Raw genomic sequence first — 12701 nt, forward strand, 5'->3', positions numbered from 1 at the left:
TGCATGGAGGGAGCCGGGTCCTGGCCAAGTGTTTTGTGTCTGTGTCCGAAAACCCTGTGAGTTGAAGAAGAGCTATTTTAAACAACTTTGTGAATTTGCACCGGGTGTGTTTCATTTTACTCCCTGAAGTTCCTTGATGTGGAGCCAACTTTTTTACTGAAGCTTTTTTACCTTCTGGGGAGGGCTTTTGCCTTGTAGTTCAATATAATGATTTAGGATACTTTTCATTAATGATTTAGTGCATGCTGCTTAATGTGTAGTTACACAATACTTGGAACAAATATGAATTGGCAGCAGCTCCCAGTTCTGCATTTCTGTTGCTGGCACTTGTCTGATCTGACATTTCCTAAGCTGGTTTGGAGACCTCAAGTGACAGGAAATAGTTTTTCTGGATTAGTTTGGTTCCTTGAACATTCCATCCTATTGTGGTGCATAAGAAGAGAGAATTCTGGGGAAAACTCAGGGCTTGCAACGGTTGTAGAGCTACGGGCATGGGACTTACTGAACTCCTGCAATTCTTCAAAAGGTAGAAAAGTAGTTCTTTTGAGCAATTTTGTGCCTTTGACCCTTCTTAGTAGTTGAAAAGCACTACTGAGTGTTTGGAAGAGGCAGCCATAATGAAATGCTGTCATAGCTGAATACCTCCATCAGTGGGCTTAAAGTCAAGGTCAGCAGTAAGTCTGCTTTATCACTCAGCTCATCCAGAGTGCTGTTATCAGTTTAAGATCTTCACTGTCACAGTAAAACGTTTATTTCCCTCCTGTCCCAGAGAAAGCTGGCTGTTATCCAGATTTTTTCCTACCATAGTTCCTTCTACCAGTGTATTCTTAAAACAAGTTCTGTAAGATGCAGTGGTTTATAAGGTTAAATATGTAGTCTCTGATCCATGAAGGATTTTGGGTGTTTGCATCCTGTTCAAAACAATGGGTAGGTGCTGTTGCTGATCCACATATCTGAATTGTTGGTTATTCACTACTTTTACATTTTAAGGTGAATTTCTAGTTAATTTTATAGAAACTATTTTTGAAGAAATGTAATGATTCATATCACAGAGGATCTGAAATAGTTTTGCAGTTGAAGATTATTGCTTTTGTTTTAAACTCTTGTGCATTTTTACATCTAGGGAGACAGAATAAAGAGCTCACAAATTACACATGCTGCACATGGTGGGTTTAAGTCATGTCAAACACTCAAGGAGTGTGCTCCATCATCTGAATAGGTGAATAAAATTAAGACAGCGCAGTGATGCTAGCAGGCATGCAAAACCTATTCCTTCTGTTACTGAATTTAGGGACTTGAATGGCAGGTAATAGGCTGATGACTTTTTAAGTGCTTGTCAGTGTTGGTGAGGGAAATTGAGAAAAATATTAATCTGATTTTTTTGTTAGCATAAATCTTGAATATGGTGTTTAGAGAGTTTACTGAAAGGTCTTTGCACATCCAGGCACAGCTTTAGTTCAAACACTTCTATTTAGGAAAAAAGTTGTATTCATGAAAAAATTAATGTACAAATCTGTTGTACGCCATCTGGAGTAGCTAACTACTTCCTTTGTTTCTTTCTAGGAAATACCATAATAAAGCAGATGTTGTGTCCTGTACTGTTATCTCAAGGTTTTGCAAGTCATTCTGTTACATGCTTCTTGGCAGCAGGAATGTAAACTAATTCTTTCAGCACTGAACTAGAACCTTGACAAGGTTAAAATTACAGGTAAGAACGAATTCTGCCACTTGGAAATTCATGGGAATATGTCATTCCTTTGACTGTGTTTTTAATTTGCAATTTGTAATTGACCATGGATTTAATGGAAATTTCTGAACAGATTGGGTAAAATTATGTTTTTTCTTCTTTAAATGTATTTTATTTTTTTCTTACTGCGATTTTTAATAGGGAGGAAATATAGTTTCAAATACAGCTTCTTTCTGTTACAATACAAAGCACTGTTAATAAATGGGGACAGGGAAATGTAATTTTTCACCACCTAAAATGTCTGCTGAACAGATTTTGGAGAAGTTATGTTCTCAAACTGAAGACTGTACAGTGTCAGTAAAAGTTCATAAAGTGTTTTACCCACTGTGTGTTGAGATACGTTTACTGTCTGCCTGTGGCTTTTTTTCCGTACAAGGTCTGTATTTCCTTAAATGCCCTAACAGCAGCAGTGCTACTTAATTTACTTGTTTTAATTAGTTACAGAAAATCTCTAAATTTCCCTTACAAGGTCCCCTGTAGCTTCAGCTTTTGAACCACCTTTTCAAGGGTAAAGGTTGATGGCTTTTTCCAGGTCAATGAAAATGTTTTGGCTGCTGGTTTTCTGTCATTAACTTTACCTGACGGTGACTGAGAACTCTTGCCACACTCTGTCACCTTCTTCTGAACTCGTGTATAGGGAACTAAGAGTCAGTGTTCTTTGAATCCTTTTTAAAAAAAGGATAAATACAGTGCTGTAAGACCATAGTAATGAAAAAATCTCATATCACCATAAATACCTGTGATAGAGATTGCATATTTTGGGTTGTATGTTTCTGAAAAGTTTAGTTCTGAAAAGTTTAGTTCTGAAAAGTTTAGTTCTGTTTTTAAACTGGGACTATTTGTTTTGGAGACTGTCTCTGAAATGGGTTTATTGCATGCGGCTGTCTTCAGAATTATGATCAAGTGAAGGTTTTGGAGTCTTGATTACACATCTTATTGTCTTTGACAGGAAGAGTTGCTTGCCTCTTTTCAGTAGTGGCAGGCAGGAGTCTGGACTGTTGGTCTGACTCTGAAGTTCAATAATGGATAGGTTGGTTGTGCCAAGGAAGTGGTGTTGATTTTTCTGCTGCTAAAATGAAAGAAGGGTTCCAATGTGGTTTGTTTTGAGGTTTTTTGTTAGTGTTGTGTTGATTGAATGTTTGTACTTATTTTGCGGTAATGTAGCATGTTGAAAAAAGGCACAACCTTTTATACTGTGCAAGTCACACTTAATTTGAGTGGACCTTTAGCACTCATCCAGCCCAACCCTTGTGTCTGGCTTCCTCAGATTGTTGTGTAAATCAAGAAACCAGCCCTTAATTATGTAAATAAAAGTGTATTGCTTTACTGTGGTTTTGCAGACCTGCTGCAGAACACTTATTCTGGTGTTTCAGACCTGTTTAGGAATAATTCACAGATTATATGAGTAGGTGATTCATTGCTGCCCTGTTCTCACAAAAGTGTGTCTGAAGCTTTTTGTAAACAGACTTTGCAAAAAGTAAGAAAAGTTGTTTTAAATGCTTAAATTTTGAGCAAGGGAGAACTCCCAGTGACATAATGTGTCATGCTAAGGAGTAAAATTATTCCGTTTAAATATCGGTAGTGTAGCGGATAAATTTTGGTTCTTTTTCTTTAAAATCTGACGTGCTGTTTCTGTAGTAAAAACCTGGCTGCTGTTTGTTAGATTGATGATTGAAAAGGAGCAAACTAAATTGAACTCTAAGTACTTGGTCCTTTATTGAATTTAAAGAACCAAACCAGCAGTTTTGCATAGAAATATTTTAAAACTTTATTTGTGAAAGATCACTTTTATGCTAAGTTAATGCTTTGTAGTATCCAAGTGCCACCTGTGCATCTATTTTGAAAAGCCCAGTAAAGAAGTGAGAACGTGCTTATTGGCTACAGGAAATATGAGCAGGTACAGACAAGGAATTTCACCATATATCATAGGATATAAGTCTTGTATGGTCAGTAGGCATAGACAGCAGTACAGTGTAGGCTTCCACGTGGTATAATAAAGCCACACTGAGCTGCAGGGTTTGAGTTAAGGACAAAATATGATTTCAAGGATAATAAGCCTGGACAGGTAATACCTGAATTAACCAGGTAGGCCTATTTCACTGAAGTGCCAGTGCACCAAATTTCTATTCTAAGAAAATGATACAAGAGCATGAATGCTGACTTAGGCTGAGCTGTCTTTACTTCTAAAGACTTTAGCTTCCATCCTGTTCCTGGGCAGGTGCTGTTAGCAGTAGTCTGCTTTGCACTGTCTGGGCCCAGCCTTGTTGTATTTGGTGAACCAGCCTGGGTATTTGCCTATTGTATTTCTTTTTGTATAGTTACTCTGTACCCCTGATAAATCATTTGCAGGTAACAAATGGGATAGAATTTCCCAGTCTTCGTAGTGTTTGGAGGAAGTCTTGGTAAAGAAAACCTGAATATGCTACCTGAAAACCTAAGATGAGCGACATTAATTAAGACATTGACAAGAGTAGTCTCTTTCTTACTGAGAATGACACTGCATACTTCCTCAGTTAAGTCCCTAGCAGTGGTACTAATCTGAGCTATGGGTTGCTGATAATCAGAAGTCACACTGTCAAACACAGAAATCTACGTAGCTAAGAAAAGTACTGCATGCTTTTTTAAGTTTTCATTTGGCCACAGAACTGTGTGAAATTGACTTCTGCAACTTGAATAAGAAGGAAGCTGCATGATAAAGGTTCTGTGACTAAAAAATATATCAACCTGGGCACTGATGACCTTGTACTAAGTGCAGTAATTAGAAAGCTAGATGCAGAGTCCATTTTCAAGGTTTCTGTGAAGTTCTTCTTGAATATCTGAGGTATGATCTCTAACTTTGTAGCTGTTGAGCTGCATTCCAGAAAAATAAGAAGCCTCAGCATAAAGTTTGCAATTTGCCCATGGGAGACAGATGGTTGCCACATAGGCTGAGCTGGAAAATCTGTAGTTAAGTAGCGTCATACATATTTTAGTAAAGTGCAAGAAAGCAGACTATAAAATTAATCTCTGAATGAACCACAAGCATGTTTTTCTCATGTTAACATAGCTGGAAAGGTTATAGCCCTTAACCTAGCTCCTGGTACTCCTTTCTATTTCTTTGTCTTTTCTGTTGAAGATCTGCTGTCTAAGCTGCTGGCTTCCAAACCCACTGCAGTCAAAGTCACAAACTTTCAAAATACTAAAGCTAACTTTGCACTTCTTCAGTGAAACAGTTCAAAGAGTAAGGGCAAAAATATCTCAGCCAGCAGTTCTGAAAGAAAAGAAATTGCTGGCACAATGTAGTGGTGAGTAGCTGAGACAGAGCAGAATCGTTAATGTTTTCAGGTACTGCTACTGACATTGAAAATAGGTGTGAATATACAGCACTAAATTATGCCTGTGATTGTTTTGTACCTCTAGACCAATTTGAAATTCCTGAAGTTCATTCTGAAATCTTCATCTCCTTTGTAACTTGCTGGTTTAAAAGTAGTGTGGTTGGGGAACATTGTGTTTTGTTTGTTTATCTTTGTTGTTTGTTCTTTTCCCCAACTGTTGTAACCATGTTGTGCTGAATTTAATTTAAAAATTACAGTTGTTGCTCCTAGGCATGTATGCTACCTGGTAGTAGGGTTGATTTGCAAATTTTTTTTGAATTCCTGGTTTAGAAGTCTCTTTGGCTTCTTTCACAACATCCTGGCAGGAAATGTTTTTGGTAGGAGGCTCTGTATTGGCATTTTATGTTGATACTTATTTTCTTTCTGTCAGTATCTTTGGTCAGCTGACATCCTTCCTAAAGCCAACACCCATGGCCACAGATTACCTAAAATCAAACCCAAATCCTCCAAATAAAACCCAGGAAAGGTAATAACTGTTCTTCTGTGTAGTTCATTTTTAAGTGAAAATAAAACATTCAGATTTTATTCTTAGGTTGCAGTAATTTGTTTGGCAGTATTTGTGGCTACATAGTTAGAGTAGTTGTTACAGCCAGTCTCCAATAACTGTTGGCCTAATGTAAATTCATGTAGTGCCAGTATTTTTAAGGTCAGTAAGTTAGAAGCAAGACCAAGTTTTTTAGGATCAAAACTATCTGCAGTGTGTGTAGACAGATGTACTGCACAAAGTCTATATGTGCCATAACAAACACTAGAGAGAGACTGCTAGATGGATACAGAGGAGCTTTCTACCAAGACTAAACTTTGAATTTTTTTGACTTTTTTTTTTTTACGTAAACCAGAGAAGTTATTTCTTCCTGCACTTTCCACAAGTTTTGAAATTGTTTGTCATGGATACTTTGTTTATTTATTTGCCATTTACATCTTTAATATCTAGTATAGCATTTTTTCTTTTGAAATGTCATTCTTTTTTTATAGTGGAGCACATGTGCTTTGTAACAGGAAACTCTGGCACTGTTTCTTTTCCACAGCACTGACTTATTAGAAATGACTAGCCTGTTGAGTGAATCCTTCTGAGGAGCAGACATTTTACAGTACACTTTTATGACCTAAGCCCAAAAGATTTATGTTGAACCATTCTCATATTATGAAGATACAGTCTTTGGGACTGTTAGCCATCAAGGTGGTATTAGTTTAGTTCTGATGTTTTTTATGAGACTGACATGTGATGTGAAAATTATTTTATAGTATCTGCAAGAACTTTGATTATGGCTTTTAGACCTTTGTAATCTAATTATGTGTTGGTTGCTGTCATGGTTTAACCCTAGCCAGCAAGAAAGCACTGCACAGCTGCTTATTCACTCCACCTCCTCCCTCCCCAGTGAGATGAGAAAGAGAATCATAAAAATCAGAAAATTCATGGGTTGAGACACAGGCTTTTTAATGGGACAGGGAAGGAAGAAAAATAATTCAAATATGCAAAACAAGTGATTCACAATTCAATTGCTTACCACCTGCCAACCAATGTGAGCAGTAGCCCCTGGCCAGCTTTCTCCCCAGTTTATATACAGCTGTCATGGCTGTGTCTCCTCCCAACTACTTGTGCCACTCCGGCCTTCTCCATTAGCAGGATATGAGAAAAAAGAAAGTCCTTGACTTAGTACAAACACTACATAACACACTGATATTTTTAGTTGTTGCTATCAGCTTTATTCTCATACTGTATCCAAACCACAACTCTATACCAGCTATGAGGAAGACAATTAACTCTATCCCACCTGAAAGCAGGGCTATATCCGTTTGCATCCTACCAGGTCCCACACTTTCCAATACACCCAAGTAATCACTATCACCTCGCCTGTATTGTGATATATACACAGAGATACTATTCCCATACTACATGGGCCATTCCTTCAGAATGCTTGTTGAGTTTTAAGTCCATGACTTTTGGCTTCTTCTGTTGTAGTAGACCTTCAGGGCAGGAGAGAATGTGTGTAGTGTTGGATTGTTTTGTGCTGAAGCCAGTGCTAGTTCCATCATTGCTATGCAAGTCTTGTTCTATCATCAAAATTCCATTCTTCATTAGGCTGGGTAATTCTATTACAATACCCTTGATATGGCATTTAACAACCATAGAAGTGATGACCTACAATATTTTATAGCAAACAACATAATACAGTTCAAATCGTTCGCTGTTCCTGCCCAGAATCAAATCCCCTTGAGGTATACATCAGACTTCCCATCCTTCTGTGTTACCCACCAAGTGCATGCAGTCTCGTGAACAATGCAGTCCTGTGGGTGATTGCTGGATCTCCTGTTCAGCTTCTTTACCTTTTTTATTCTATGGCAAAACCAGTTTTCAGAAGGGTTTGAACTACTTTTCCCTCTTTCAAAAACTTCTGGTATTGTATTGCCTCACACAATATTGCCGTCAATGTATTAAGTGTTCTAGAACTTTGCTTTGTTTCAGTACTGTTTAGATCAGTCCACGGCTAATAGTAGGTCTGTGTTTCCACCTCTGGAATAGTCGATTTCAGAGGTACTGGATAGGTCTGCACTCTATTGCCAGTGGCTTGAGAAAACTGCACTAGCAGTATCAATTGTGGCATACTGCTTGGCTGCCTCTGACTCCAGTTCATATTGAAGTTCCAGCAGGTCTGGCACAGTTGGACTTGGAGGTGGCATGGCTTTGTTCAGGCCATGACAGTGTACTGTTAGTCTGCACTGGCCATATGGGACTGTTAGTGAGTGATTTCTGCTGATCACTCTTTGGCTCTCCATATGACAAATCAACTTATGGATGGTGTCAGGGTGTCTTGGTCGGTGTGGTTCTGCTGCCAGTGCACCGTTGTGATGGCACCTGTTGTTCTTTGACCCACACCAGAAGCATCCTCCAGAAGATGGGGCAAGGTAGACAGCTGTTTAGTTTCTGCTGTCTCCAAGGCAGCTATACCAAAGGCCCAGCAGTACCTTTTTGAGTCCTTGGAAGTACACCCTTCCTCGTGAGACAGTCTAGGCAAAGGATGCACTGGAGTCTCAGGGCCAGCCACAATGGAGTGCTTTTGCCACTCATTCCCAGTCAGGTTCACTTTGGCCTCCAACAGTTAGCTGTTGGGATTGCCCTGACACTCCAGGAGTACAGAGGGTGCCTGCCCCTGTGCAGCAGTGTTTGCCTTTGAGCCTGTGACTCCTGTGAGTCTGCTGTGCAAGGTCATCCAATCCACACAGTCCACTAAACCCAGCTGTTTCTTTCCTCCCCCTGGCTGGAGGCAGGGCCCCTCTAGTCCTGGCTGTAGTATTCAGTTCCGGGCCCCTCCGTTTGGGAAGGACGTTGAGATGCTTGAGTGCGTCCAGAGGAGGGCAGCAAGGCTGGTAAGGAGCTTGGAGCCCAAGCCCTGTGAGGAGTGATTGAGGGAGCTGGGCTTGTTTTGCCTGGAGAAAAGGAGACTCAGAGGTGACCTTATCACTCTCTACAAGTTCCTGAAGAGTGGTTGTAGTCAGGTGGGAGTTTGTCTCTTTCTCCAGGCAGCAACTCAGAATGAGAGGACACAGACTTAAGCTGCGCCAAGGGAAAACGTTTTTTACAGGAAGGGTGATCTAGTACTGGAATGGTCTGCCCAGGGAGGTGGTAAAGTCACCATCCCTGGATGTGTTTAAAAAAAGACTGGATGTGGCACTCGGTGCCATGGTCTAGTTGAGGTGTTGGGTCAGGGTTAGACTCGATGATCTTAAAAGGTCTCTTCCAACCTAGTGGTTTGGTATGATTGTTTGTATTCACTATTTATTCACTTATTGTAAATGTGAATCAGAATCCCTTGAAGATCAGGAGTAAGAGTAGCCCCTCCACTCTGTCTGGGGAACTGCCCACTAGAGACTGGAGCAGCAATGTCCTGCAATAACCCACTCTTGTGATTTTACTTGCTATTTCCCTACTCATGCCTCTAGGGTCAAGGTAGATTTTTCCATCCCACTTCCTCATGTCCTCTTTGTTGTCACACAGGGTGGCCTGTGCTGTTTATGCTCACTCCTAATAGTTTGGATACTGGGCCATACAGGTGGGGAATAGGATACAAGCCTGTAGTGAGGAAGAGGTGTTTTGTTTGTATTATGGGAGTTGGCCAATTTGTCCACCATTTGTCCCTCTCAGTCTTTCCAGGTCATTACTGCCAATGACTTGGTATATGGCAGTGGTGCATCCCATACTAACTTCCACCACATGGGTTGTGTACACTTGTCTTCATCTGGGTCTTTGGATAACTGCTTGTTATCATCCACATCATCATAAATCCACATCATCATAAATCTCCTCTAGCATGACTAATTGACTCAGATACTGGATCTCTCTCTCCATGACTGTCCACTTGCCTGGGTGGCATAACATATTCCTTGAAGGAATACCTTTTCTTCATACCTGGAGTCACTTCTAGAGGCTGAGGTCTTGTGCCCCTTTTCCAGTTCCTTGGTTAATGCCCACCTCTGTAGAATGGGATGCCAACTGTTTGGCTTCTCTATCCTCTAATTCCAGGTTACTGAGCCTGTTTTTCCAGCATTGGAGCAACCAGGTGATGCCCTTGCCTGGATGGTGGTTGGAGTCTTTTTGCATATGTCACAGCTCACTCAAGGACAGGGGTCAGATGATTAACTACATCTTTTATTTGTTCTTCCTCTTCCCCCACCTCTTCTCATTATGGCCCTGCTGCTTCATCCCTCATTAAATGAGCTCACTTTTACATCTCTCTCTCTTTATATAGAACAGGGACTGATACAGGCACGAGTTGGTGCTTTGGTTCAACCACAGTGCCTGTTACTGGGGTTGGAATATCCCCTGTGCCCATCATTTTCCCATCACATCCAGAGGCTTTTTTTTCCCTCAGGGAACTGGGCCAGGCCATAGCACATTGCCGTGGGTTTTGCCTCTCTGGAATTTCCAGGGTGGCAGCACAGTTTCTCCAAATATTTAACTAGTCTTTCCAGATTTTGCGCTTGTTCAGGGCTGAAGTTCCAAACCACTGGAAGTGGCCACTGTCCTAGGCACTTGCACATACTATTCCCCACACCCTGCCACTTAGCACTATCTGGCCTTAGGGCAGATCCCTGTGGGTGGCATTCTGAAAGAATTGTTGATCCTAAAACAAGACCTTGAACACATTCAGAAGACACAGCAATAGGAATGCTAGTTTGAACATCCAAGGATATTAAAAATTCCCAAATGATGTTTTAATTGGCTTAGAGGAGAAAAGGAAGATGAAGGGAGGTAGATATCAGTCTCCCTCATGGATTGAATCTCTGAGAAGAGGTAAAAGTTGTAATTATTAGTAGTTTCCTATAGATGGCTCCCAAAGTATGGAGATGTGGGCAGCACTGAGTACAAATACCAGATCAGTTTCACAAGTGGCAATTCTGTCATATTATGAGACAGTGTTACAGAGTGCAACAACATAACCTTAGCCCAGTTCCCATGGGTGACAAACAGCGCTGGGGGCAATATATACAAGTAAACTATTTTATAATGCAACTTTATGAACAAGGACACCACACCAACTTGGAGAGCAAATACATCACCACTGTGACTAGTGACTAATATAATGAGTACTTATAAGAAATTTCTTCTGATACATTCTAGTCAGATTTGTCATTATCTTAACCCATCGTGCCCTGTGTTGGGCACCAAAAATATCTGTCATGGTTTAACCCCATCCAGCCACATAGCTGCTCAATCACTACCCTGACCCAGTCAGATGGAGGAGACAATCAGAAGAATAAAAGTGAGAAAACTTGTGATAAAGATAGTTTACAGGGACAGAAAATTATAATAATGAAAGAGTTAAAAAGAAGTGAGGCACAATGCAGTTGCGTGTCACTCGCTGACCAATGCACAGCCAGTTCCCAAGTGGTAGCCCTGGCCAGCTTTCCTCCCAGTTTATATATTAAGATGATGTCATATGGTATGGAATATCCCTTTGGCTAGTTTGGGTTGGGCAGCTGTCCTGGCTCTGTCCCTCACAACTTCTTATGCCCCTCCCACCTCTGGGCAGGGCATGAGAATTGTCAAGTCCTTGACTTAGTATAGCTAACAGTACTTAGCAACAGCTAAAAAACCTCTGTGTGTTATCAACATTATTCTCATTCTGTATCCAAACCACAACTCTGAACCAGCTACTAGGAAGACAATTAACTCTATCCCAGCTCAAGTCAGGACAACTCTGGCCTTTATGACAGTCATTAAGTAAATCTTTTTCCTGTTAAATATAAATCTAAATTGAAAGGAGCATGATTTTCACTTAAAGTAGCTGCCTATTTCCCCTTTATGATATAGTACAAAATAATTAATATCTATACCAGAACAGGAACTGTTTGTCAGTTTTTAAGTAGGTCTTTAGAGAAAACCAGCAGTTGGAGTTGCTTGTCTTTTAAGTGCAAACACAAGCTTATGCACAGCTGATTTTAAGGCTCTTTCCTGTATGGCTGATCTAATACCAAAGAGTCTTGACTGTGTAGCTGGGGCAGAAAGGATATTGGTCATTAATTTTTCTTGCATTTCAGAGGACATGACTTTTGTCTTCATTCCTCTGTACCTCAAAAGACTAGATGTCTTTGGTTTCCTGAGCCTGAATTGTTGCCTGTATATGAGATAAGGACCTCAAGTAGGATTTCACTCTGGTAGAAAACATTAGAGAAAAATACGGTTGGAACTTCAGAGAAGTAAGCCTTGGCTGAGATTTTTGCTCTGGGATGTCAGCTTTTGTTGGAGACTTGTTGCCCTGAACTCTCTTGGAAATTACTTAACTATTGATGTAAGACTAGCGATGAACAATGTGCACTAGAGAGATAGTTAGAGCCTCTGCTTTGGTAGTGTATTGCTCAGATTCAACTTTTTCATTGCCAGAGAGGGATAGAGGCCAGTAATTTCTTCCTATAAAGTAATTTCTCCTCAGTAAAGGCATTCCAAAAGCCTTTGAGCCTTGGTGGTTATTGGTCCTGCCAGGCAATAGATTTTTTTTTTTTAAATTTGATTAGTATTGTTTTCTTTTTTCGTGACCTTTTCCAGGAAAGACTACGAGAAGAGAATCCTCGGGTTTCATTTGTGATCGGAGTAATAGATGGTGTTTTAAAGAATGGTCTGTGGAGTATGGGCAAGAACTAAGGCCTTTTCCATTTCCAAGAAGATTTTGGGAATTACAGTAGACATGGTCTTCCTGATCTTGAAAGTTTCGACTAATTATTTTATGTGGGGTAGATATTTTCAGCACAAGGAAATTATTGTTTTATCAAACCAATCAGTTATTCACTTAAATTTCATACAAAAATGAGATCTTTGGAAAATAAATCACAAGACTAAAGGGTACTGAATTTTTGAGTTTATGCTGATTAAAGCCATGACTAAATTACTGGTTTGCAGGTGGGTGCTTCATCTGTTCTTCTGCTGACTGTGTTTTATCTTGAGACAAAATCTTTCTCTACAAAGACGTTTGGGGCCTAATGCCTTAACTCCCTCAAGAAATGTTGAGATGGTTTGACTAAGAGTAAGTACGATGGAATCTTCATTAAAAACTTAAACAGTGGAAGGATATACGTGCTTAAAA

The 12701-nt window shown here is 40.1% G+C and overlaps 1 protein-coding gene across 3 annotated transcripts in view; it reads left to right on the plus strand.

Moving 5' to 3' along the window:
- PPM1B (protein phosphatase, Mg2+/Mn2+ dependent 1B) overlaps nt 1-12701 on the plus strand; it is a 60071-nt gene that overhangs the window by 22924 nt on the left and 24446 nt on the right. For all 3 annotated transcript variants that reach the window (XM_068185875.1, XM_068185877.1, XM_068185876.1), the window contains exon 2: nt 1564-1708. The gene's annotated coding sequence lies outside the window, so the exon portion shown is untranslated. The remainder of the gene's footprint in view (nt 1-1563; nt 1709-12701) is intronic.

This window comes from Anomalospiza imberbis, chromosome 3 (assembly GCF_031753505.1).
Source record: "Anomalospiza imberbis isolate Cuckoo-Finch-1a 21T00152 chromosome 3, ASM3175350v1, whole genome shotgun sequence".
In the NCBI taxonomy this organism is placed as follows: Eukaryota; Metazoa; Chordata; class Aves; order Passeriformes; family Viduidae; genus Anomalospiza; species Anomalospiza imberbis.